This window comes from Schistocerca americana, unplaced genomic scaffold, assembly GCF_021461395.2.
Source record: "Schistocerca americana isolate TAMUIC-IGC-003095 unplaced genomic scaffold, iqSchAmer2.1 HiC_scaffold_204, whole genome shotgun sequence".
NCBI classification, from domain to species: Eukaryota; Metazoa; Arthropoda; class Insecta; order Orthoptera; family Acrididae; genus Schistocerca; species Schistocerca americana.
In genome coordinates this window covers 223,685-246,755 of record NW_025725911.1, presented here as the reverse complement: position 1 = coordinate 246,755, position 23,071 = coordinate 223,685, and the positions used below count along the sequence as shown (strand labels likewise).

Sequence of the window (23,071 nt, the reverse complement as noted above, 5' to 3'; positions counted from 1 at the left end):
TCGTGAGCACAATATGCGGTGTTTAGACAGGATTCAGAGAGCACATTTCGTCAATTATTATGTTCTCAGCAAGATTTACCATGTTGCCGCTGTTCTCCCTATTCCTCCTGATATTGCAAACAGAATCTTAGCCCTTGCAGGCTGGTACATTTGGCGAGGTAATATTTTTAAAGTCACTTTCAAGGCTACCGCTTTACCTCGGTATAAAGGTGGTTTAGCCCTTAAAAATGTTGAATTACAATGCTTAGCGATTTTTCTAGCTCGAACGACAAGGATCTTACGAAATAGTCAGACAGGTCTTACAGCACGTCTCTTCCAGCAGTTACGACCACCGGATATGACGCCGCCGATAAATGTTGGACATATCCATCCCGAGCTCGTTCATATTCGCCGATATTACGTGGAGTCCAGCTATGTCCATCAACACCTGCAACCACTCACTGCTGCTGCTGTCTACAGTGTATTTACGAATCGGCAACAGAATAACTCTATAGAAATGAAGTATCCTGGCAAGGACTGGCGACAAATTTGGGTGAATATCAGCACTCCTCACCTTCATTCCCGAGTTCGTTCCGTGTGGTATGATGTTGTGAACGAGGTGATGCCCACGGGGGAGAAATTGTGTAAGATCCAACTACGGCCTACTCCGACTTGCGACGCATGTGGCCATGTGGAAACATTGCAACACATATTAAACTGCAGAGATCAGACGCAAATCTGGAATTGGACGAGAATGAAACTGAAACGTCACCTTTGAACAATTCTACACGAGACTATATGAAACGTCGCCTTTGAACTATTTATACACGACTGTCCTTAAACTGACACAAAATATTTTTAGCGCAACGCAATCTGACTATCAAAGATCCCTGCAAAAGAATGGCCCTGACTAACATTAAACTATACCTTTCACAAATCACTTACCTCACAAAAATCTTCGCTGCTCAAGCTACTGCAATACAGCGAGCGCCACTACTGCCAGCTAAATAAAAGATTCAAACTATGGCAGGCACTAACTACTGATAGGGATAGTTAGCAAATGAAAGATATTAATAGAGAACAAACAATGTATTTACCTTAATATAATCACAAGTCATAATATATATATCAGTTCATGACAAATTACAAATCTCCGCCATCTCTCTCCCCACATCCACCACTGCTGGCGGCTCACCTCCAACTGCGCAACGCTACGCGCTGTTCACAGCCAGCTGCCGCTGCCCAACACTACAATGGCAGACAACAATGCAAACTAGCCACAGACTGCACACAGCACAGCCAGTGATTTTCATATTGAGCGCTACGTAACGTTGCCAATAAGAAAACATAAACAGCCTACTTACATAGAGAAAACATAAACAGCCTACCTACATAGAGAAAACATAAACAGCCTACTTACATAGCCCCCATGCTCCCCACAAAAATTTTTACAAATTGGGTTGGGCAGTGGCCAATACAGATTTGAAAAAAAATTTTCATAATTACAATAACAAAGATATAAAATGCACACACTTATTGATACTTTGTTGGTCAAAAGCTAAAAATTTCTCACAGTCCATAAAGACAGTCCACATTGTTCATCACAGTGAAACTGCCGTTTCTTTTCGCAAAGTCTGAGCAGTAAAAGACAATGCACACAGAAGTAGTGGATTTCCATGCAGTCGTGAAGAAGTAGTGTTGTCCTTCCAATGGAAAGACAGTGCTGACTCTTGACATGCTGTATGAAACGTCCCCTTTGAACAATTATACACGACTGTCCTTAACCTGACACACAATATTTTGTTAGCGCAACGCAATCTGACTTTCAATAATTCGTACAAAAGAATGGGCCCTGACTAACATTAACCTATACCTTTCACAAATCACTTACCTCACAAAAATCTTCGCTGCTCAAGCTACTGCAATACAGCGAGCGCCACTACTGCCAGCTAAATAAAAGATTCAAACTACTAAAGGCACCAACTACTGATAGGGATAGTTAGCAAATGAAAGATATTAATAGAGAACAAACAATGTATTTACCTTAATATCATCACAAGTCATAATATATATATCAGTTCATGACAAATTGCAAAACTTCGCCATCTCTCTCCCCACATCCATCACTGCTTGCGGCTCACCTCCAACTGCGCAACGCTACGCGCTGTTCACAGCCAGCTGCCGCTGCCCAACACTACAATGGCAGACAACAATGCAAACTAGCCACAGACTGCACACAGCACAGCCAGTGATTTTCATATTGAGCGCTACGTAACGTTGCCAATAAGAAAACATAAACAGCCTACTTACATAGAGAAAACATAAACAGCCTACTTACATAGAGAAAACATAAACAGCCTACTTACATAGCCCCCATGCTCCCCACAAAAATTTTTACAAATTGGGTTGGGCAGTGGCCAATACAGATTTGAAAAAAAATTTTCATAATTACAATAACAAAGATATAAAATGCACACACTTATTGATACTTTGTTGGTCAAAAGCTAAAAATTTCTCACAGTCCATAAAGACAGTCCACATTGTTCATCACAGTGAAACTGCCGTTTCTTTTCTCAAAGTCTGAGCAGTAAAAGACAATGCACACAGAAGTAGTGGATTTCCATGCAGTCTTGAAGAAGTAGTGTTGTCCTTCCAATGGAAAGACAGTGCTGACTCTTGACATGCTGACAGGTAATGGGCCACAATGGAGCAAACCCACAGCAGAGTCATTCGAAGTTTTGAAGAATATTGGTAGGTAGGTCATCACAGAGCAGACCCACTGGAGTCCTGGTAGAGATTGTGGTATTGGTGGGCCACCAGAGGTGCAGACCCACTGCAGTCCTTGTAGAAATAATGGCGTTGGTGGGTCATCATAGATGCAGACCCACTGTAGTCCTTGCAGAGATAATGGTATTGGTGGGCCACCAGAGGTGCAGACCCACTGTAGTCCTTGTAGAGATTGCCAGCAGCCATCTGTTGTGACTGTGCAGGTGCACAATCACCCTCGAAGAGTCTTGCGGAGAATATAGCAAGTCCATAAACCACCACTTGTGCACTCACAAAGTTTTTGGAATTGTCCTTAGAACCAGCAATGCTGTTATCCAGTCCCTTGCAGAATTATTAACACACGTGCAAACACGAACAGTCCCTACTTCTCACATATTGTCCACATACTATGACCAACAGAAACGTGTGCAGTGAAATGTAACTAACAAGTTAATAATGTCATGAACTGGTGACAATTACAATGTTATAACATAAGAATACAATTACAAAGGTACAAAATACATCATTAAAAACATAATAATACAGATAACATTTGTAGTACAGGCTTTACAAAAGAATAGAAATAAACATATACATCAGTGTTACAAAAATAGTGACATAAGTACATACATAAAATAATGAGAATAGTTTTCGAAACATTAATTTCACACATGAACATTGAAACAGAACAGAATTGTAAACAACCTTACAAAGAAAATAACATATTATTAATGCAACTTATATTTGAGGATAACAGTATTCCTCCTCATAGTGAATGTAGCTTAATATTAAAAGAAAAAAAATTCTATGAAACTACACAGAGACAGGAAGAAAACAAATACACAAGGGTACACAAACACGTAATGGGATAACACCAATAGGAAAGGACAGGGTTCGTTTTCAGTGTAACATTTGGTACTGCAGTCCATCCCAAAACTTCATATATCTTTCCTCTTATTTCATCCTTTGTTTCCACCAAAAAAAATTCTATCTAAGCATGCTTTCTGTATTTATATGTTCACACATTTCTTACCTCAACATTTATTTCCAAGAAAATCCTACCTAAACCTGTTTTCTCAATGCATTTCTTCCAATTCATCGCAACTCATTCTCTTAGAGGCTGCCCCCTCTTAAGCTAACTTAAATCTACTGAGCTCAGATGCTAAACTAAGGGACGAGGCAATGCAGCATCACATAACAAATCAACACAAACAGCAATGCAAAAAATGCAAATTGGCAAAGCTAGCAGCATAAATGAGCAAAAGTCAAATTCAATAACACTATGCCTGGCAAACAGCAGCAACTTATACCTAAACATGACATTGCGCAAGCAGAAAAAATATTACACTAAACAACAATGCAGATAAGGGAAATGTATATTCACATCTTAATGTCTATGTAATTAAAGTGGTGCACCACAAGAACTGATTGTAAAAAGAAATATTACCATGTACTTGAAAAGAAAATTATGCGTTACTGTTACTAGTCCCTTCTTATTGTTCTTTCCTTTCCAAGTGCTCCTTTTTTTTAAAGAATGTGGATTACAAAATTATCATTTAATAGATCTGTTGACAGAAAGTGTTCACATTAGCAAATGCATCTTATTTTATAAAAGCAATGCTGCAACACAGCTGGAAAACAGATGTCAAATGAAATAAGCAACTATGAAAAGCAAAGCATAAAAATATCATTCAGTAGTCATGTGACATTTCGTAAGTTAGTAGAAATTCTCTCAACTCTCATAGAAAGACGCTTGTCATAATCAGGTGTGCAGATGTAAAAATATTGCTTGTCATTTTATTAGGCATTTCAGTAAATATCGTAAATTAAGAGCTAGTGTAATCATATGTTTTCAAGTTCGACCGTGTCGTTTTTGCGATGCTTTCTCTAAAGGAATGACAATGGCCAGGATAATGGCCTTCCCTTTCTTTTTTTTTTTTTTCTTCCTGTGCTCTGAAAGGCACGCGCTAATGACTTTTTCTCCAGGCGTCTGACACAGCTGGGTGCCCGCGACGCATTACGTGCAGGTGGTCACTTAACTTTCGTACGGAAATATTTACGACAGGAGATTCTGCTACCGTGGTAGTCTCATATAAAAATATTTCACAGGTCAAGAATTAGCGTTGCAAATCTGTAGAAACCAAACCCTATAAATATAACAGTGTCCAAAAAAATTTTCAGTGGCATTGTGATACATTCATGCATATACACACACATTTCATAACTCTTAAAGTACGATTCTTGGTTTCCAACAACCTTTTCATAAATCAGAGTCCCTAACCCCTACTCCTTATTTCTTACCTTATTACACATATACATATTCATATTCATCAACACGTCTTCAATATTTCATCATAATAGCTACATAGCATAATCAGATTCCTCATATAGCATCAGCTTATTTATCATAAACATACCTCAACAGCATAGTACACATCGTCGTCGTAATAATAACATCATAACACTTCAGTCAAATCTTAAAATCGTCGTAACTTCCTCCAATAATTTCAAAACGTAAAAAAAATTCTCTGCTCATTTCAATAGTGTCATCTACCTCAAACGTACTTTAAAATCATGCTCCCTTACCAAATATATCATTCAAATCTCTCATAGTATCACAATGGTTCCGAAAAAATATGAACAGTTTACAAAGTACAGACAAAATACAATTTCGTAAGTGTGAGGTTCCAACGGTGTAATTACGTAAACATCTGTCACTGATATAGTAAAATAAATGTTTGTCTCTCTCAGTTAAATGATCAGATAGCTGTGTAATTTGTGTGTTAGAGAAATATGGTACCGATGTGTAAAGTTGTATAAGCAAATACCATATTAGCTAGGGTTCCTTGTGGTTGCCACACACATGGTACACAAAGTAGGCATGTACCCCCCTGAGGATTTATGTAATTATACCCTCAGGTGTTACAGATTACAGCAATGAAATGAAATATATCACGGAAAACTTTCTTTGTAATTCAAAAATCTTTAAAAATAAATGTTTTAAGTATAAAATTGATCACTGGAATCCGTGTCCTGTAGCGCTAAATGTGCATCTTGTTGTAAGATAATCTCTGTGGAAGTGTCGTAGTTATTTTCCTCCGAAAGCTAAGTTCTGCAGAAGCCAATGTACTTACCTCATGATAAACAAAAGTGAAATGCTTTGCGTATAGATATCGTAGTTATTATGCTTATTGGCGTGATGAAGAAAGTACTGTACAGTAACGTATTGTTGTGCCACGAAAAAAGGCTGTCTCATTGTTGCTATACCACAAAAGTTACTACTAAAACATGTTTTTCTTTCCAGAAGAATTCAGAAAACTGTGCAGATATAAAACAGATACACCGCAAAAGCAACATTGTAAATTGTCACTCATTAGTAGCGTCGTGATAAAAATCGTGTAGCTGTCACATAAACTAACCTCTGTGTCATCTGGTATCTCTCAGAAAGCACTTTAAATACTGAATGTATTTTTAGGTAACCAAAATGTTGCATTAAAATCTCATTAGCAGTACTGGTAAATGTTCTAAGTATGTGAGCCTTATAGTCGTTACGTAATCGTACAACTAACAAGCAAGAATGTACACACACAATAACACTGTGACGTCTGTTCACTATAACAATGCATTCGTCATTTCTGTTTAAATAAGTTCTCTTGGTTCTTGATTGGATATTTAACTTCAAACATTGTTGTATGTTAACAGATTCTAAGTCTGACAAAGCATATTAGTAATGTGAAGCGAAAAATTTTATGACAAAGACTAAGTTAAAAAGCAGATTATCTTTCAATAAACGGTTTTACATGTGAAATGTGGTGTAAACCTTTACTCTTCCTAGTACGCAGAGTTTCAACTTCAACGCAATTATCATGTGGTATACGTCGGATTCTGTAAGGTCCATTGTAAACTAGAAAGAATTTGTGACTCAAGTGTTTCTTCTTATGTGACAATGAATGAGCTTTAATGAGAACTTTCTGACCAATATACAACTTCTTTGCATTTGCTTTACCGTGTAGTTTTCTCCTTTTGTCTGCTGCAGATTTTATATTTTTAAGAGCCAAATCAATTATGTCTTTGTGTCGAAGTTTACGTGTATTCGGGAAAGGTACAAGCTCTCTGATTCTGTTCGGTGGTTCTTCATTCTTCAGTACAAGAGTAGGTGGTAAAGCAGTGGAGTCGTGAGGCATTTCATTCAGCACGTTTTGAAATAAGTGTAAATATCTGTCCCAATGCTGATGCTTTCTGTGACAATAAAGTCTACAAAGCTTATTGATTTCTTTCATAATCCGTTCGGAGGGGTTACAATGTGGTGAGTACAATGAAATAAAAACAGGTTTGATTTTATGGTTGCGAAGCATACGTGACCAAACAGCAGATCTGAATTGCGGTCCGTTATCTGAAATGACTTTGCTAACGTGTCCAACTTCACGTAAGAAATTTTTAACAAAGGCGTTGGATACAGACCGTCCAGTGGCTTTACGTAACGGTGTGAAAGAAACAAATTTTGAAGTAAGTTCAACAGCGACTAGAACGTACGAAAATCCATTGGATGTTCTGACAAGCGGTCCCAAGAGATCAACAGCCGCAAATTCTTTTAATTTAGAAGGAATAATAGGAAACAACGGAGCACGATGTGAGACAGTAGATGGTTTCGCCTTTTGACAAAGTTTACAAATAGACAAGACTCTTCGAATTCTTTTTTCCATATTGTTAAAATAACAAGTCGTTCGAAGAATATGATAACATTTTCGTGGGCCAAAATGTGCGTAGCTGAAATGAATGTACCAAATGAGCTTATTAACAAAATCGTCAGGAATGCAAAGTACCCATAGCTTGTCATCAACAGTGCAGCGTTTGAAGAGTATGTTGTTTCTAACCAGGTAATAATGCCGAATCTGTGTGTGTGTCTTTTCATGCCATTTGCTCTTGATGTCCTTCCAAATCGGATCTTTATCTTGTTCATGAGCAATGTCCTTTAATGATGTGGTGATGAAGTTTTCAAAGGCGACTTTCTGAATGTAAAGAATACTGAAATTTTTCTCGAGGTTGCCTTCTGTGTTACTTTTCTCAAGCCCAGCCGGTGCGCGTGACAGTGCATCCGCAACAATGTTCTCCTTGCCGGGAATGTAGACTATTGTGAAGCGGAATTCTTGTAGAAACAATGCCCAACGTTTTAACCTGTCATGATTTAATTTTGAAGACATAAGAAATTGTAATGCACGATGATCACTGTACACTTTTACGTGCTTACCAGAAAGAAAGAAACGGAATTTGTTAAATGCCCAAACGATAGCTAAAGCTTCTAATTCAGTAACGGAATAATTTTTTTCAGATTTTGTTAGCACTCGGCTAGCAAAAGCAATGGTTTTCTGAACGGTAGTGTCATTTTCTATGGCTTCTTGAAATAAATGGGCACCAAGACCGACTTTAGAAGAATCCGTGCTAAGGCAGAAATCTTGTGACAGATCTGGATGAGCTAAGATTGGCGCGTGAAGTAACGCTTCTTTCAAAGAATTGAATTCCAACTGTGCTTGTTCGTCCCAGTTCCAAATAGTATTTTTTCCAGTGAGAGAACAAAGTTTTGGTGTAACAAGAATTTGCATATTCAGAAAACGACGGTAAAAATTTACGAGACCTAGAAAACTGCGGACTTGTCTTTTTGTGGATGGAACTGGAATGGCTCTGATTGCTTCTAACTTTTCAGGATCCGGCTGAATGCCTTCAGAAGAAATAATATGTCCCAAAAACCTCACCTTTGACCTACCGAATTCAGACTTTTCCAAGTTAACTGTAATTCCAGATTCTGCAAAAATATGTAACACGCTGTTGAGGATGCGATTGTGTCGTTCCCATGAGGCTTCTGCTATCAGAATATCGTCTACATATAAGGTGATGTGACGTTTTAAGAATTCAGGTAATATGGAATTTAGCCCACGAATGAATGCTGCCGAAGAAATGTTCAAACCAAAGGGAAGTTTCCGAAACTGATAACAAACGCCGAAACAAAGGAAAGCTGTGTATTTTCTACATTCTGGATGAAGTTCGATCTGATAAAAGCTGGATCTGAGATCAATGGAAGACAACACTTTTACACCATTAAAATTTTGAAGAAGTTCTTCTAACGTTTGCGGCCTGTCTGTTTCAGGAATAATGATCGTATTGATTTGTCTCGAATCTAAGACAAGCCTGATCGATCCATTTTTCTTCTCAACAACATGTAATGGATTGTTGTATGAGCTTACTGCAGGCTCAATAATGCCCTCATTAAGCATATATTGTATTTCTGTTCTAACACGGTCCCTATAATGCGCCGGAATTACGTATGGTCTAACACAAAATGTAGTATGCTCACGAACACAAAATTGGTATTGAAATCCCTTGATTGTTCCTGTTTTGTGAGTAAAAACTGTGGAATGTGCTTGTAAAATCTCAAAAAGGTCTTGCCTATCATTGTCATTACAATTCTCAATTGTTTGAATTTTATTCTGAATTAACTTATTAGTGTCAAATGCGCCGTCGATATCATCCCTGTCAGTACTTGCAGAGTGATTGTTAGTGTCTAGTTCCGTAGAAAAGTCCGAACTGTTGTCTAACAGAAGGTAAAGCCGATTAATTTCCTCGTCATGGTTTGAGAGCCAATCTTCAAATTTGACTTACCTTCTTTCTCTAAACTTATTTCAGCATCGTGAAAGTTTAAGATTGCTTTGCATTCATTCAAAAAGTCTACTCCCAATATAATTTCCGTCGACAATAGTGGAACAATGAGAAAGTTCATAGAGAAGCTGTGGCTTTGACAAAAGAATTCTAAATTGGTTTGTTGGCGTACATCTACACTTTTTCCAAAGATTGCACCTTGTAATTTAATCTTACGTAACGGAAGTGTGGGGCAATCGTTCGATTTGTTGCATTTGCTAAAGGCTGTTTCACTAATTACTGAGATGGGACTGCCAGAGTCAAGTACTGCCGTAAATTTTACGTCATTTACAGTAATGTGAATCACAGGATATGCAATGTTGTTAAGTTTTACGTTGTGTTCCTGGAGTAAGATGTCCCTAATGTCTTCCATTTTTACGTAATTACTAGCTACGGCAGCTCCGTCATCAATTTCATAAGTACGTTTTGTTGCTGCCAGCGGTGTGAGTCATTGCCTATTGTCTCTTTGTTGGCGCGCGTCGTTATTGGGATTTGGAGACCTAACTTCCACAAATTCACCGTGACGAGAGGGCCCTGCTCTGTTTGAATCCCGCCAGTTCTGATGCAATTCAGGTCTGTCGTTACGATCATATCGTCTGTCGTCATGTCGGTAGATTCCATAGTTTCTTTCTTGTCGGTCACATGGTGGAGAATTTCTCCCTGAATCGTAACTGCGCGCTGGTCCGTTGCGTCTAAAGTTATTCTGTCTCCCTTGATAGTATTTATTTTGGTTCCCATATTGTCTGTTTCTCTTATTGTCTCTGTGATAGTAATTACCACGGAGAGGTGATCTTTCCCTGTAGTTATTACTACTCTGCCAACGGTTGTCATACGGGTGGTGTCTATTTTGGTCACGATTTGTGTTGTGAGAATAGCCTTGTCGCGTCCAGTTATTATTTCTTTCATCGCGGAATTGCGACTGATGTGATCTGTAATTGTTGTGCTCCTGCGTTCCGCGATTGTCAGTGTCACTTTCCAGTTCTTGTAACAGTCCCTGAAAAGCTTCAATGTCGTCTTTGCAACGTCCTGCCAAAATAATGTGTCGTAAATGTTCAGGTAATTTGATTAAGCAAATGCGGATGAGTTCTGAGGGGCTGTATGGATTTGACAGGTACTGATTCTTGTGCAACATGTCTTCAAAATATTTCACAAGACTGGAGAATTCAGATTGTTCGAAATGTTTCATCATTATGATGCCATGTTTTACACGGTCTTGTGTAGCTTGCGACCAATATGCTGAGAGGAAGGCATGGTAAAATTCTCCTTCACTGTGGCAATCGTGAATGACCGATCGCATTCTTACAGCTGGTTCATTCTCTAAGTAGCCACACATAAATTCTAATCTGTGCTCCAATGACCAGTTGGGAGGAAAACAATGAGAAAATTGATGGAGCCATGCTTGTGGATGAATGTCGTTGCCAGAATTCTTAAATGTTTTGAATTTACGTGTAGTAATGAACAGCTTATAGTCAAAATCGTCATGTCGGCGAGTCGCATATCGGTCATTGTTAGGTCGTGTCGGCCGTTCCATCTCAAAATTCGGTGCACATTGCCAATTTCTTTCATAATTTCCGAAATGCCCTGTGTTATTATTTTGCGGCTTTTCCGTGTTTCTAAGTCCCTCTTCCCGTGTTGGAGCGCGAGTGTCCTCTGAAATACGTAATTCTTGTATTACCTGTGTCAGCTGATCTTGTACTTCCCGGATTTCTCTTTGGTGTTGTGTATTAATTTGATTCTGATTTTGTTTGAATTTTCTTATTTGTTCATACTCTTCTGTGTCAGTGAAGGCTACGGGTCTTGTGTCATTCAGATCATCATCTACCTTTGTAGATAAGTTAGTGACCTGATCCGAAAGTTCGGCTACTTTCTCCGATAGTGTACTTATTTCTTCAGTGTGTTTTTCTGAACCAAGTTTCAGAGTATCTACTGTGTCCTTAAAGTTTTCCTGAGTTTTTGCAAGTTGCGTAACCGAATCGGTAGATGCAACTGAGTCAAATTTAGCTTGCAAGGTCTCATGATTTTCATGAACAATAATTTGCAGTTCTTTTATGGCTGCTTCGTGATTCTGTAATGCATTTTCATGCCGCGAAAAAATAGGTTGAAAATGCTCACAAATTTGTGTTTTTACGTCATTACAGACTTTTTGACATTTCGATTCAATGTTATGTAACTCAGTAGTTAAATCTTCACGTGTTTGTTCAAGTGTTTGTTCCAATGAGTCTAACTTTTTAAGATTTTGTTCCACTGTGTCTAACTTTTGAAGCTTTTGCTGTGTTTGTCTCTGATTTTGTTCCATTGTGTCTAACTTTTTGAGATTTTGTTCCACTGTGTCTAACTGTTGCTGTGTTTGTCTCTGATTTTGTTCCATTTGTTGCATTAATTGCAATAATAATGTATTAGTGTCTGGAATCTGTTTCTCTACGCTGTTCGGCAGTGCATTTGCACCGGCAACATTCACATTTTGACAAGCAGAAAATGTGTCTTGACTTATTTGAGAAAACGGTGAGGATCCAAAACCTGAATCTACAGTATTTGCGAGATTGTTTCCTGTCATTTCGGATTCCTGAGGCGAGCTGTTGCCGACCGATCGATCGATAATGCTTCCCTGTTCTCTACATGTTTCAATGTCTACACCATTATTTGACGCCCGCTCCATTTCCCTATGCACAGTTACCAAATTACTACTTTGAATATTTGTTAATTCATTACATGGTGGCGTTAACACACTGCTTTCGTCTTCACTGTCATTTCTCAGTTTACTTTGGAGCCTAGTATTACGTTTTTCACACGCCATTATTGTCAGAGTATTTCACACGATAACAAAGAAAAGCACAATTTGAAGATCAAAAATAAGAGAACACATTAACATAGCACTGAAAATAATATCTAGTTAATTACCAGCGCAGCTGCGAAATACTTGGTGCAAATCTACATGCATGCCACAACTGTTTTACAGTACAACAATGAAAGACTGCAACTACAAAGGAGATTCTCTCTACAATTACGCGCTAGCAATAAACAAAAGCTACACTAAATACACAAACTACAAGAAAAAATCAGAAGATTCCAGTGAGGTATCCTAGGCTAAGGGTCGACATATGAAACGTCACCTTTGAACAATTCTACACGAGACTATATGAAACGTCGCCTTTGAACTATTTATACACGACTGTCCTTAAACTGACACAAAATATTTTTAGCGCAACGCAATCTGACTATCAAAGATCCCTGCAAAAGAATGGCCCTGACTAACATTAAACTATACCTTTCACAAATCACTTACCTCACAAAAATCTTCGCTGCTCAAGCTACTGCAATACAGCGAGCGCCACTACTGCCAGCTAAATAAAAGATTCAAACTATGGCAGGCACTAACTACTGATAGGGATAGTTAGCAAATGAAAGATATTAATAGAGAACAAACAATGTATTTACCTTAATATAATCACAAGTCATAATATATATATCAGTTCATGACAAATTACAAATCTCCGCCATCTCTCTCCCCACATCCACCACTGCTGGCGGCTCACCTCCAACTGCGCAACGCTACGCGCTGTTCACAGCCAGCTGCCGCTGCCCAACACTACAATGGCAGACAACAATGCAAACTAGCCACAGACTGCACACAGCACAGCCAGTGATTTTCATATTGAGCGCTACGTAACGTTGCCAATAAGAAAACATAAACAGCCTACTTACATAGAGAAAACATAAACAGCCTACTTACATAGAGAAAACATAAACAGCCTACTTACAAAACTGGCTCTTATTAATAGAACGACGCCATCCGCAATACAACTGCAAGATATATTCCAACCGGACTGGAAATTATTTCCGAAATCTAAAAATAATAGCTATACCTGGTTAATTGGACAGTACCTATATTATATGCTGACAACTAAAACGCCTACACTTTCTGATTTTCATATGTATCTTATTGCCGAATATTACGCGATCAAACGATTACGGAAATATAAAGAAAAGTTTCAGAATTTTCTCACCGTTGCTTTGAATGATGGGAAGCTTTAAGTGTGCGAACCAATGGGCACGATCATTGCTTTTTTCTTTTTTTTTTTTCTTTTTTTTTTTTTTTTTTTTTTTTTATTTCTTCTGTTATCTGGGTATCTCATTGTCAGTTTTCAGGACTCCATTGCTTCATAGGTTGTACAATGTGTGCACCTAAGGTCAACGAGAAGCAGCATGCAACAGGATGCCAAACTTGTGGAGCCAGTGTTTATTTCCGTTTTTTTCCTTTACTCAGAAGACAAGTATAGTTTAATTTGACGAGGTTTAACAGACGGGGCAGTATTTCTTTCTAGATACCCATCTTTCCTCTATACGGAACTTTATTTCTATTATTATTTACGATGCTGACAGAGAAACCTCTGATCTTGTTGTTTTTGTCTCCACTAACTCAAGGAACACACACTAGTACCCAGTTACTTTCGTTAATAACTCCAAGAAAACAGCACGGCGGTAATCTCGGCGAACTTACTCTCAACGCTAAGAGATGACAACTTTGAATCATGCCTTCAGGAAACTGAATCATCGACGAATGCAGAACGACACGGAAACATTATGCTATTATTACGTGAAGACGAGCTTGAGACGTAGTGATCCTGAGATCTACCACCGCAAAAAGAAAAAAAAAAAAAAAAAAACAAAAAAAAAAAAAATTAAAAAACAAAAGTTAAAAAAAAAATATTATACACTACTATAGCGCAGAAGCTAGCCGAAGAAGGCACACAAAGGTGAGCGTATGGATGGGCTGTGTGGGGAGAAGGGAGGCCCAAAAAAAAAAAAAAAAAAAAAAAAAAAAAAAAAAAAAAAAAAAAAAAAAAAAAAAATGGTGTAACGGTTAGCACTCTGGACTCTGAATCCAGCGATACGAGTTCGAATCTCGGTGGAACCTTCGTTTAGTCTAAATTTTCTGTAATAAGCGTTTCTCGCCGAGGAAGTAACAGCGATAGGCTCAGAGGTGTAGTTTCTACGTTTGTATTAAAAACGAGATGTCTATGAAACGGCTGAATATTGGTGCGACTATGTGACCTATATAGCACATTAAACGAGTAATGCCTGTAAGAGCAAGCAATTTTTCTATAATTCGAAGAAATATCATTATCCTACGAAGGCTAAGAATCCCATGATTATCAACTAGCTACTAGAAGCTGAGCAAATGAATTTCCTTTAAAATAGGTTTAAAACATAGGGAGGTTCTGACCGAGTGGGCATGCTCTGGAGCCTGTTTGCTCCTGAGATTAGAAAAACAGTCCTCTGGGCCGGATTTGAACCAGCGACCTATGGATAACTGTGAATCTTCCACTACAGTCCACCGCTCTACCAACTGAGCTACCAGAGGCTCTGCATACTTTCTTATTCGTACTGATTGCTTTACGTCCGTCCCTGTCTTTCGTTTCCACACACTGCTACTCAGCGCTGCCATATAGACGCACAGGAAATGCAGTCATCGGCTGCAAGTGCAAACATTGCCCAGATTAAGTTTTATAATGCTCGATAGTGTCAATTATGTTAAAAAATGCAAGTAGGAAGTGTCTGAAGTACGTCAGAACACTGCTAAGTGTATTTACGAGTCCCATTCTCCTGTCTGGTTCCATGGTGTAACGGTTAGCACTCTGGACTCTGAATCCAGCGATCCGAGTTCGAATCTCGGTGGAACCTTCGTTTAGTCTAAATTTTCTGTAATAAGCGTTTCTCGCCGAGGAAGTAACAGCGATAGGCTCAGGGGTGTAGTTTCTACGTTTGTATTAAAAACGAGATGTCTATGAAACGGCTGAATATTGGTGCGACTATGTGACCTATATAGCACATTAAACGAGTAATGCCTGTAAGAGCAAGCAATTTTACTATAATTCGAAGAAATATCATTATCCTACGAAGGCTAAGAATCCCATGATTATCAACTAGCTACTAGAAGCTGAGCAAATGAATTTCCTTTAAAATAGGTTTAAAACATAGGGAGGTTCTGACCGAGTGGGCATGCTCTGGAGCCTGTTTGCTCCTGAGATTAGAAAAACAGTCCTCTGGGCCGGATTTGAACCAGCGACCTATGGATAACTGTGAATCTTCCACTACAGTCCACCGCTCTACCAACTGAGCTACCAGAGGCTCTGCATACTTTCTTATTCGTACTGATTGCTTTACGTCCGTCCCTGTCTTTCGTTTCCACACACTGCTACTCAGCGCTGCCATATAGACGCACAGGAAATGCAGTCATCGGCTGCAAGTGCAAACATTGCCCAGATTAAGTTTTATAATGCTCGATAGTGTCAATTATGTTAAAAAATGCAAGTAGGAAGTGTCTGAAGTACGTCAGAACACTGCTAAGTGTATTTACCAGTCCCATTCTCCTGTCTGGTTCCATGGTGTAACGGTTAGCACTCTGGACTCTGAATCCAGCGATCCGAGTTCGAATCTCGGTGGAACCTTCGTTTAGTCTAAATTTTCTGTAATAAGCGTTTCTCGCCGAGGAAGTAACAGCGATAGGCTCAGGGGTGTAGTTTCTACGTTTGTATTAAAAACGAGATGTCTATGAAACGGCTGAATATTGGTGCGACTATGTGACCTATATAGCACATTAAACGAGTAATGCCTGTAAGAGCAAGCAATTTTACTATAATTCGAAGAAATATCATTATCCTACGAAGGCTAAGAATCCCATGATTATCAACTAGCTACTAGAAGCTGAGCAAATGAATTTCCTTTAAAATAGGTTTAAAACATAGGGAGGTTCTGACCGAGTGGGCATGCTCTGGAGCCTCTTTGCTCCTGAGATTAGAAAAACAGTCCTCTGGGCCGGATTTGAACCAGCGACCTATGGATAACTGTGAATCTTCCACTACAGTCCACCGCTCTACCAACTGAGCTACCAGAGGCTCTGCATACTTTCTTATTCGTACTGATTGCTTTACGTCCGTCCCTGTCTTTCGTTTCCACACACTGCTACTCAGCGCTGCCATATAGACGCACAGGAAATGCAGTCATCGGCTGCAAGTGCAAACATTGCCCAGATTAAGTTTTATAATGCTCGATAGTGTCAATTATGTTAAAAATTGCAAGTAGGAAGTGTCTGAAGTACGTCAGAACACTGCTAAGTGTATTTACGAGTCCCATTCTCCTGTCTGGTTCCATGGTGTAACGGTTAGCACTCTGGACTCTGAATCCAGCGATCCGAGTTCGAATCTCGGTGGAACCTTCGTTTAGTCTAAATTTTCTGTAATAAGCGTTTCTCGCCGAGGAAGTAACAGCGATAGGCTCAGGGGTGTAGTTTCTACGTTTGTATTAAAAACGAGATGTCTATGAAACGGCTGAATATTGGTGCGACTATGTGACCTATATAGCACATTAAACGAGTAATGCCTGTAAGAGCAAGCAATTTTACTATAATTCGAAGAAATATTATTATGCTACGAAGGCTAAGAATCCCATGATTATCAACTAGCTACTAGAAGCTGAGCAAATGAATTTCCTTTAAAATAGGTTTAAAACATAGGGAGGTTCTGACCGAGTGGGCATGCTCTGGAGCCTGTTTGCTCCTGAGATTAGAAAAACAGTCCTCTGGGCCGGATTCGAAACAGCGACCTATGGATAACTGTGAATCTTCCACTACAGTCCACCGCTCTACCAACTGAGCTACCAGAGGCTCTGCATACTTTCTTATTCGTACTGATTGCTTTACGTCCGTCCCTGTCTTTCGTTTCCACACACTGCTACTCAGCGCTGCCATATAGACGCACAGGAAATGCAGTCATCGGCTGCAAGTGCAAACATTGCCCAGATTAAGTTTTATAATGCTCGATAGTGTCAATTATGTTAAAAAATGCAAGTAGGAAGTGTCTGAAGTACGTCAGAACACTGCTAAGTGTATTTACGAGTCCCATTCTCCTGTCTGGTTCCATGGTGTAACGGTTAGCACTCTGGACTCTGAATCCAGCGATCCGAGTTCGAATCTCGGTGGAACCTTCGTTTAGTCTAAATTTTCTGTAATAAGCGTTTCTCGCCGAGGAAGTAACAGCGATAGGCTCAGGGGTGTAGTTTCTACGTTTGTATTAAAAACGAGATGTCTATGAAACGGCTGAATATTGGTGCGACTATGTGACCTATATAGCACATTAAACGAGTAATGCCTGTAAGAGCAAGCAATTTTACTATAATTCGAAGAAATATCATTATCCTACGAAGGCTAAGAATCCCATGATTATCAACTAGCTACTAGAAGCTGAGCAAATGAATTTCCTTTAAAATAGGTTTAAAACATAGGGAGGTTCTGACCGAGTGGGCATGCTCTGGAGCCTGTTTGCTCCTGAGATTAGAAAAACAGTCCTCTGGGCCGGATTTGAACCAGCGACCTATGGATAACTGTGAATCTTCCACTACAGTCCACCGCTCTACCAACTGAGCTACCAGAGGCTCTGCATACTTTCTTATTCGTACTGATTGCTTTACGTCCGTCCCTGTCTTTCGTTTCCACACACTGCTACTCAGCGCTGCCATATAGACGCACAGGAAATGCAGTCATCGGCTGCAAGTGCAAACATTGCCCAGATTAAGTTTTATAATGCTCGATAGTGTCAATTATGTTAAAAAATGCAAGTAGGAAGTGTCTGAAGTACGTCAGAACACTGCTAAGTGTATTTACGAGTCGCATTCTCCTGTCTGGTTCCATGGTGTAACGGTTAGCACTCTGGACTCTGAATCCAGCGATCCGAGTTCGAATCTCGGTGGAACCTTCGTTTAGTCTAAATTTTCTGTAATAAGCGTTTCTCGCCGAGGAAGTAACAGCGATAGGCTCAGGGGTGTAGTTTCTACGTTTGTATTAAAAACGAGATGTCTATGAAACGGCTGAATATTGGTGCGACTATGTGACCTATATAGCACATTAAACGAGTAATGCCTGTAAGAGCAAGCAATTTTACTATAATTCGAAGAAATATCATTATCCTACGAAGGCTAAGAATCCCATGATTATCAACTAGCTACTAGAAGCTGAGCAAATGAATTTCCTTTAAAATAGGTTTAAAACATAGGGAGGTTCTGACCGAGTGGGCATGCTCTGGAGCCTGTTTTCTCCTGAGATTAGAAAAACAGTCCTCTGGGCCGGATTTGAACCAGCGACCTATGGTTAACTGTGAATCTTCCACTACAGTCCACCGCTCTACCAACTGAGCTACCAGAGGCTCTGCATACTTTCTTATTCGTACTGATTGCTTTACGTCCGTCCCTGTCTTTCGTTTCCACACACTGCTACTCAGCGCTGCCATATAGACGCACAGGAAATGCAGTCATCGGCTGCAAGTGCAAACATTGCCCAGATTAAGTTTTATAATGCTCGATAGTGTCAATTATGTTAAAAATTGCAAGTAGGAAGTGTCTGAAGTACGTCAGAACACTGCTAAGTGTATTTACGAGTCCCATTCTCCTGTCTGGTTCCATGGTGTAACGGTTAGCACTCTGGACTCTGAATCCAGCGATCCGAGTTCGAATCTCGGTGGAACCTTCGTTTAGTCTAAATTTTCTGTAATAAGCGTTTCTCGCCGAGGAAGTAACAGCGATAGGCTCAGGAGTGTAGTTTCTACGTTTGTATTAAAAACGAGATGTCTATGAAACGGCTGAATATTGGTGCGACTATGTGACCTATATAGCACATTAAACGAGTAATGCCTGTAAGAGCAAGCAATTTTACTATAATTCGAAGAAATATCATTATCCTACGAAGGCTAAGAATCCCATGATTATCAACTAGCTACTAGAAGCTGAGCAAATGAATTTCCTTTAAAATAGGTTTAAAACATAGGGAGGTTCTGACCGAGTGGGCATGCTCTGGAGCCTGTTTGCTCCTGAGATTAGAAAAACAGTCCTCTGGGCCGGATTTGAACCAGCGACCTATGGATAACTGTGAATCTTCCACTACAGTCCACCGCTCTACCAACTGAGCTACCAGAGGCTCTGCATACTTTCTTATTCGTACTGATTGCTTTACGTCCGTCCCTGTCTTTCGTTTCCACACACTGCTACTCAGCGCTGCCATATAGACGCACAGGAAATGCAGTCATCGGCTGCAAGTGCAAACATTGCCCAGATTAAGTTTTATAATGCTCGATAGTGTCAATTATGTTAAAAAATGCAAGTTGGAAGTGTCTGAAGTACGTCAGAACACTGCTAAGTGTATTTACGAGTCCCATTCTCCTGTCTGGTTCCATGGTGTAACGGTTAGCACTCTGGACTCTGAATCCAGCGATCCGAGTTCGAATCTCGGTGGAACCTCCGTTTAGTCTAAATTTTCTGTAATAAGCGTTTCTCGCCGAGGAAGTAACAGCGATAGGCTCAGGGGTGTAGTTTCTACGTTTGTATTAAAAACGAGATGTCTATGAAACGGCTGAATATTGGTGCGACTATGTGACCTATATAGCACATTAAACGAGTAATGCCTGTAAGAGCAAGCAATTTTACTATAATTCGAAGAAATATCATTATCCTACGAAGGCTAAGAATCCCATGATTATCAACTAGCTACTAGAAGCTGAGCAAATGAATTTCCTTTAAAATAGGTTTAAAACATAGGGAGGTTCTGACCGAGTGGGCATGCTCTGGAGCCTGTTTGCTCCTGAGATTAGAAAAACAGTCCTCTGGGCCGGATTTGAACCAGCGACCTATGGATAACTGTGAATCTTCCACTACAGTCCACCGCTCTACCAACTGAGCTACCAGAGGCTCTGCATACTTTCTTATTCGTACTGATTGCTTTACGTCCGTCCCTGTCTTTCGTTTCCACACACTGCTACTCAGCGCTGCCATATAGACGCACAGGAAATGCAGTCATCGGCTGCAAGTGCAAACATTGCCCAGATTAAGTTTTATAATGCTCGATAGTGTCAATTATGTTAAAAAATGCAAGTAGGAAGTGTCTGAAGTACGTCAGAACACTGCTAAGTGTATTTACGAGTCCCATTCTCCTGTCTGGTTCCATGGTGTAACGGTTAGCACTCTGGACTCTGAATCCAGCGATCCGAGTTCGAATCTCGGTGGAACCTTCGTTTAGTCTAAATTTTCTGTAATAAGCGTTTCTCGCCGAGGAAGTAACAGCGATAGGCTCAGGGGTGTAGTTTCTACGTTTGTATTAAAAACGAGATGTCTATGAAACGGCTGAATATTGGTGCGACTATGTGACCTATATAGCACATTAAACGAGTAATGCCTGTAAGAGCAAGCAATTTTACTATAATTCGAAGAAATATCATTATCCTACGAAGGCTAAGAATCCCATGATTATCAACTAGCTACTAGAAGCTGAGCAAATGAATTTCCTTTAAAATAGGTTTAAAACATAGGGAGGTTCTGACCGAGTGGGCATGCTCTGGAGCCTGTTTGCTCCTGAGATTAGAAAAACAGTCCTCTGGGCCGGATTTGAACCAGCGACCTATGGATAACTGTGAATCTTCCACTACAGTCCACCGCTCTACCAACTTAGCTACCAGAGGCTCTGCATACTTTCTTATTCGTACTGATTGCTTTACGTCCGTCCCTGTCTTTCGTTTCCACACACTGCTACTCAGCGCTGCCATATAGACGCACAGGAAATGCAGTCATCGGCTGCAAGTGCAAACATTGCCCAGATTAAGTTTTATAATGCTCGATAGTGTCAATTATGTTAAAAAATGCAAGTAGGAAGTGTCTGAAGTACGTCAGAACACTGCTAAGTGTATTTACGAGTCCCATTCTCCTGTCTGGTTCCATGGTGTAACGGTTAGCACTCTGGACTCTGAATCCAGCGATCCGAGTTCGAATCTCGGTGGAACCTTCGTTTAGTCTAAATTTTCTGTAATAAGCGTTTCTCGCCGAGGAAGTAACAGCGATAGGCTCAGGGGTGTAGTTTCTACGTTTGTATTAAAAACGAGATGTCTATGAAACGGCTGAATATTGGTGCGACTATGTGACCTATATAGCACATTAAACGAGTAATGCCTGTAAGAGCAAGCAATTTTACTATAATTCGAAGAAATATCATTATCCTACGAAGGCTAAGAATCCCATGATTATCAACTAGCTACTAGAAGCTGAGCAAATGAATTTCCTTTAAAATAGGTTTAAAACATAGGGAGGTTCTGACCGAGTGGGCATGCTCTGGAGCCTGTTTGCTCCTGAGATTAGAAAAACAGTCCTCTGGGCCGGATTTGAACCAGCGACCTATGGATAACTGTGAATCTTCCACTACAGTCCACCGCTCTACCAACTGAGCTACCAGAGGCTCTGCATACTTTTTTATTCGTACTGATTGCTTTACGTCCGTCCCTGTCTTTCGTTTCCACACACTGCTACTCAGCGCTGCCATATAGACGCACAGGAAATGCAGTCATCGGCTGCAAGTGCAAACATTGCCCAGATTAAGTTTTATAATGCTCGATAGTGTCAATTATGTTAAAAAATGCAAGTAGGAAGTGTCTGAAGTACGTCAGAACACTGCTAAGTGTATTTACGAGTCCCATTCTCCTGTCTGGTTCCATGGTGTAACGGTTAGCACTCTGGACTCTGAATCCAGCGATCCGAGTTCGAATCTCGGTGGAACCTTCGTTTAGTCTAAATTTTCTGTAATAAGCGTTTCTCGCCGAGGAAGTAACAGCGATAGGCTCAGGGGTGTAGTTTCTACGTTTGTATTAAAAACGAGATGTCTATGAAACGGCTGAATATTGGTGCGACTATGTGACCTATATAGCACATTAAACGAGTAATGCCTGTAAGAGCAAGCAATTTTACTATAATTCGAAGAAATATCATTATCCTACGAAGGCTAAGAATCCAATGATTATCAACTAGCTACTAGAAGCTGAGCAAATGAATTTCCTATAAAATAGGTTTAAAACATAGGGAGGTTCTGACCGAGTGGGCATGCTCTGGAGCCTGTTTGCTCCTGAGATTAGAAAAACAGTCCTCTGGGCCGGATTTGAACCAGCGACCTATGGATAACTGTGAATCTTCCACCACAGTCCACCGCTCTACCAACTGAGCTACCAGAGGCTCTGCATACTTTCTTACTCGTACTGATTGCTTTACGTCCGTCCCTGTCTTTCGTTTCCACACACTGCTACTCAGCGCTGCCATATAGACGCACAGGAAATGCAGTCATCGGCTGCAAGTGCAAACATTGCCCAGATTAAGTTTTATAATGCTCGATAGTGTCAATTATGTTAAAAAATGCAAGTAGGAAGTGTCTGAAGTACGTCAGAACACTGCTAAGTGTATTTACGAGTCCCATTCTCCTGTCTGGTTCCATGGGGTAACGGTTAGCACTCTGGACTCTGAATCCAGCGATCCGAGTTCGAATCTCGGTGGAACCTTCGTTTAGTCTAAATTTTCTGTAATAAGCGTTTCTCGCCGAGGAAGTAACAGCGATAGGCTCAGGGGTGTAGTTTCTACGTTTGTATTAAAAACGAGATGTCTATGAAACGGCTGAATATTGGTGCGACTATGTGACCTAAATAGCACATTAAACGTGTAATGCCTGTAAGAGCAAGCAATTTTACTATAATTCGAAGAAATATCATTATCCTACGAAGGCTAAGAATCCCATGATTATCAACTAGCTACTAGAAGCTGAGCAAATGAATTTCCTTTAAAATAG

General features: G+C 39.9%; 22 non-coding genes across 22 annotated transcripts; 11 read left to right on the top strand and 11 right to left on the bottom strand.

Moving 5' to 3' along the window:
- Positions 1–14,708: 14,708 nt before the first annotated feature.
- On the bottom strand, positions 14,709–14,797 carry Trnay-gua. Its single transcript is given in 2 exon segments — positions 14,709–14,744; positions 14,761–14,797. It is a non-coding gene; the product is annotated as a tRNA-Tyr (tRNA).
- A 248-nt stretch (positions 14,798–15,045) lies between these two features.
- On the top strand, positions 15,046–15,117 carry Trnaq-cug. The gene has a single exon. It is a non-coding gene; the product is annotated as a tRNA-Gln (tRNA).
- A 358-nt stretch (positions 15,118–15,475) lies between these two features.
- Positions 15,476–15,564, bottom strand: Trnay-gua. The gene is given in 2 exon segments: positions 15,476–15,511; positions 15,528–15,564. It is a non-coding gene; the product is annotated as a tRNA-Tyr (tRNA).
- A 248-nt stretch (positions 15,565–15,812) lies between these two features.
- Trnaq-cug lies at positions 15,813–15,884 on the top strand. The gene has a single exon. It is a non-coding gene; the product is annotated as a tRNA-Gln (tRNA).
- Positions 15,885–16,242: 358 nt separating this feature from the next.
- Trnay-gua lies at positions 16,243–16,331 on the bottom strand. The gene is given in 2 exon segments: positions 16,243–16,278; positions 16,295–16,331. It is a non-coding gene; the product is annotated as a tRNA-Tyr (tRNA).
- Positions 16,332–16,579: 248 nt separating this feature from the next.
- Positions 16,580–16,651, top strand: Trnaq-cug. The gene has a single exon. It is a non-coding gene; the product is annotated as a tRNA-Gln (tRNA).
- A 358-nt stretch (positions 16,652–17,009) lies between these two features.
- Trnay-gua lies at positions 17,010–17,098 on the bottom strand. Its single transcript is given in 2 exon segments — positions 17,010–17,045; positions 17,062–17,098. It is a non-coding gene; the product is annotated as a tRNA-Tyr (tRNA).
- Positions 17,099–17,346: 248 nt separating this feature from the next.
- Positions 17,347–17,418, top strand: Trnaq-cug. Its single transcript has one exon. It is a non-coding gene; the product is annotated as a tRNA-Gln (tRNA).
- Positions 17,419–17,776: 358 nt separating this feature from the next.
- On the bottom strand, positions 17,777–17,865 carry Trnay-gua. Its single transcript is given in 2 exon segments — positions 17,777–17,812; positions 17,829–17,865. It is a non-coding gene; the product is annotated as a tRNA-Tyr (tRNA).
- Positions 17,866–18,113: 248 nt separating this feature from the next.
- Positions 18,114–18,185, top strand: Trnaq-cug. Its single transcript has one exon. It is a non-coding gene; the product is annotated as a tRNA-Gln (tRNA).
- A 358-nt stretch (positions 18,186–18,543) lies between these two features.
- Trnay-gua lies at positions 18,544–18,632 on the bottom strand. Its single transcript is given in 2 exon segments — positions 18,544–18,579; positions 18,596–18,632. It is a non-coding gene; the product is annotated as a tRNA-Tyr (tRNA).
- Positions 18,633–18,880: 248 nt separating this feature from the next.
- Trnaq-cug lies at positions 18,881–18,952 on the top strand. Its single transcript has one exon. It is a non-coding gene; the product is annotated as a tRNA-Gln (tRNA).
- Positions 18,953–19,310: 358 nt separating this feature from the next.
- Positions 19,311–19,399, bottom strand: Trnay-gua. The gene is given in 2 exon segments: positions 19,311–19,346; positions 19,363–19,399. It is a non-coding gene; the product is annotated as a tRNA-Tyr (tRNA).
- Positions 19,400–19,647: 248 nt separating this feature from the next.
- Trnaq-cug lies at positions 19,648–19,719 on the top strand. Its single transcript has one exon. It is a non-coding gene; the product is annotated as a tRNA-Gln (tRNA).
- A 358-nt stretch (positions 19,720–20,077) lies between these two features.
- On the bottom strand, positions 20,078–20,166 carry Trnay-gua. Its single transcript is given in 2 exon segments — positions 20,078–20,113; positions 20,130–20,166. It is a non-coding gene; the product is annotated as a tRNA-Tyr (tRNA).
- A 248-nt stretch (positions 20,167–20,414) lies between these two features.
- On the top strand, positions 20,415–20,486 carry Trnaq-cug. The gene has a single exon. It is a non-coding gene; the product is annotated as a tRNA-Gln (tRNA).
- A 358-nt stretch (positions 20,487–20,844) lies between these two features.
- Trnay-gua lies at positions 20,845–20,933 on the bottom strand. Its single transcript is given in 2 exon segments — positions 20,845–20,880; positions 20,897–20,933. It is a non-coding gene; the product is annotated as a tRNA-Tyr (tRNA).
- A 248-nt stretch (positions 20,934–21,181) lies between these two features.
- Trnaq-cug lies at positions 21,182–21,253 on the top strand. The gene has a single exon. It is a non-coding gene; the product is annotated as a tRNA-Gln (tRNA).
- Positions 21,254–21,611: 358 nt separating this feature from the next.
- Trnay-gua lies at positions 21,612–21,700 on the bottom strand. Its single transcript is given in 2 exon segments — positions 21,612–21,647; positions 21,664–21,700. It is a non-coding gene; the product is annotated as a tRNA-Tyr (tRNA).
- Positions 21,701–21,948: 248 nt separating this feature from the next.
- Trnaq-cug lies at positions 21,949–22,020 on the top strand. Its single transcript has one exon. It is a non-coding gene; the product is annotated as a tRNA-Gln (tRNA).
- A 358-nt stretch (positions 22,021–22,378) lies between these two features.
- Trnah-gug lies at positions 22,379–22,467 on the bottom strand. Its single transcript is given in 2 exon segments — positions 22,379–22,414; positions 22,431–22,467. It is a non-coding gene; the product is annotated as a tRNA-His (tRNA).
- Positions 22,468–22,715: 248 nt separating this feature from the next.
- On the top strand, positions 22,716–22,787 carry Trnaq-cug. Its single transcript has one exon. It is a non-coding gene; the product is annotated as a tRNA-Gln (tRNA).
- Positions 22,788–23,071: the final 284 nt, after the last annotated feature.